Source organism: Aplysia californica, unplaced genomic scaffold (assembly GCF_000002075.1).
Source record: "Aplysia californica isolate F4 #8 unplaced genomic scaffold, AplCal3.0 scaffold00381, whole genome shotgun sequence".
Classification (NCBI taxonomy): domain Eukaryota; kingdom Metazoa; phylum Mollusca; class Gastropoda; order Aplysiida; family Aplysiidae; genus Aplysia; species Aplysia californica.
The window spans coordinates 725,740-728,606 of record NW_004797651.1 but is presented as its reverse complement, the minus strand read 5'-3'; the positions used below and the strand labels follow the sequence as shown (position 1 = coordinate 728,606).

At 43.1% G+C, this 2,867-nt stretch overlaps 1 protein-coding gene across 1 annotated transcript in view; it reads right to left on the bottom strand.

Moving 5' to 3' along the window:
* The window catches only part of LOC101846830 (deoxynucleoside triphosphate triphosphohydrolase SAMHD1), a gene marked incomplete at its 3' end in the record, with an annotated part of 39,539 nt that overhangs the window by 25,784 nt on the left and 10,888 nt on the right, over positions 1 to 2,867 (bottom strand).

Below are 2,867 nucleotides of genomic sequence, written 5' to 3'. Positions count from 1 at the left end.
GGGCGGTGGGTGAGGCAATATTTCAATATCCACATTCCTCAGCAGTGGATATTGCCTTTCCGCGACGCGTGCGCCGGGGCATTGTCATGAAGCAAAAAGACACCTCTTTTCAGTTTGTGTCGTCGTTTTTCCTTCAGAGCTACCTTCAATCTCTTCAGCAAGCCTGAATAGCACAGGTAGTCCCCTGGGATAGTGCGACCCTTTTGTAGATGATCCGTAAGAATTATCCCATCCTGATCCCAAAACACCGACAACAACACTTTGCCAGATCATGAATTCTGCACTTTGGCTTTTTGGGGGGTGGGGGAAGATGGTGTTTTCCATTGCATTGAAGGAGATTTTGACTCTGGGTCGAAGTGATAAACCCAGCTTCCATCCATTGTTGCTAGATCTAAACGGTAAAAAAAAAAGTTGTCAGGATCTTCTTTGAACATGTCAATTATTTGCTGACTGCACAGTGCTCTCAGTTCTTTTTGATGATGGTCAAAATTATGGCTTTTGAGAAGTGGGCACCCATCTTGCAGACACTTTCGACATACCGTTTATTCAAATGGTCATGAAGAATTGTCTCAACAGATCTATATCTCAAGCCAGTTTCAGCACAAAGTTGTCCGAGAGTAACGCACCTGTCATTCAGCACAACCTTCTTGACTTTTGAAACACGGCTGAGACAGGACGACCTTCTCGAGGGTTGTCTTCAAAGGACATGTTACGTAATTTGAATCGATTGCACAAATACTTGACCACATCATAGCTTGGGCTGATATCTCCATACACTACTGACATTTCATCGTGTACAGACCGTGGTTTTCCCCCCCTTGGAGATGAAGGAACTTCATCACAGCTCCCATTTCAATTTTTTCCATTTTGTTAACAAAAATAAAAGTGCTAATCATGCTTTCTCAATCAAGGGTGATGTAATATTAAACTACCGGCTGTACAGCCTGAACTGAACTAATCCTCGGAAATTCCCAATTATTGGTGTGCATTCTTAGTTTAGAAAAGAGTCTTTAGTTTAGATGTATCTTGAACCTGTTCAAATTTCAAGTTCGTAGCTCGAATCCTTCGTATTTGGGTAAAAAACTGACTTATTGACATCCCCTCGTATTATAATAAAGCTAGAGGATCCTCCGGGAGACTCAGAGCAAGGGTTTAGAACTTCTATGACATTTTTGTTTGAGTTTATGTGAGTAAAGAAAAGCACACCAAAACAACAATGGAAAGCACACCAAAACAACAAAGGGAAAAGTAAGACAGACAGACAGACAGAAACAACAGAGGGAAAATAAAATGGTACACATAGGACCTAGAATCTACCAGTGCCGCCCTCCAACATCCCGCCTGTCGCCTACAAACACTTGACTTGCAGTTAAAAAGAAAAGATAAACGTCTCTCTCGTTCATGTATAATTTCACAAAGCCATAGTACTGTCTTAGATTTTAAATAATTTTGCATGAATCGTTCTTAGCCTGCCTGCATGCCAGTGTTAATTACACTACTTAATACCAGTAACACTTGTCAACCACTTTATGCAGAGATACATAAATTGCAAGTGAACAGCCTGATTGGGGGCTCTCGTGGTCTCGGTGTTAGCTCATTCTATAGAATTTAGAAATCTAGATCTAGGTCCTGGATTCGAAACCTGAGAGCGACGGAAAATTTTCTTCTCTAAAATTTCCTCCTTTCAACTTCTTTCCTGCTCTCTAACCATGCTCTGTCATCTGCTTTCGTTTCCACTTTCTGCCCCCCCCCCCCTCCTTGTCCCATTTGCCCCTCATCTGGGATTCTGATTCTTTCTACAGCCTTTCTACTGCTACTCCTCGGCACCTTCTCATTACTGTCTTATGGTAGGTATGATCTAACACCTCGCCTCTTCACTCCTCGGATAAGGGCGAAAAATCTCGGAGTTCCTCTGTGCAAGTTGCGCTCGTTAAAGATCCCTTGGTTGTCCTAAAATCGATAATATTAATATAAGAGTAGGCTTCGGCCGCCACCCGGGCTAAATTCAAATTCCTACCAAACTGATGTTTAATGTGTCCCTCGCGCTCGTATGACGGTAGGCTACGCAGTTGCGAGCGCCGTAAAACACTTACCAAAATAAACAAGCAGCCTGGTTATCTCTTGGACTACTACCCCGAGTACGCTCCTTACCACTTACGTCAGATGACGTGACATAAGTTATTGCTAGTCAACGTTCATTCAGAGTAGCATAAAATAACCTAATGACTTGTGGCATAACGACCGCTCTAGCCAAATGCATAAATCGTGAGTGGGCAGCCTAGTTCTCTTGGGCTACCCCTCGCTACGCCCCCCCCCCCCTCTCTCTCTGTCTCTGTCTCTGTCTCTCTCTCTCTTGCTGGGCGCTCCTTTAGCCCAGTTGGTATCATGCTAGACTACACAGTGGATGTCCCTGGGTTGAATCTCAGACGGGGCGTTCTTGACCGCTGGTTGTTTTGAGGAGTTCAGCCTCAACCCTTTTGGCCGGTCCTACTGGAGACGGACATCTAATTCGAATGTCCTGCTTCTTAAAAACCTGCATTGATTGGGGTGTTAAACCCATGAACTTATTTACTTAATCCTTTAAAAAAATATTTCCTCACAAATAATAGTTCTTCGTTCGCCAATGTCTGGCGACGACCATCAATGCATCCTCAGATGAGAATATTTCATGTAAGGTAATCGAAATCAAATTCTTCTAAGAAGAATTAAAGTGGGTTAAGACTTCGTTGAATCAATACAAACGCGTCAGACTACTCACAGTCATTTTTTTCCACCGGCTAAAAAAACGGTATTAGTTTAACGCCCCTATCAACATTGGTTCCACCGGCTACTCTCGTCTAGGCGTACTTACTTTTTAAAGTGATGAG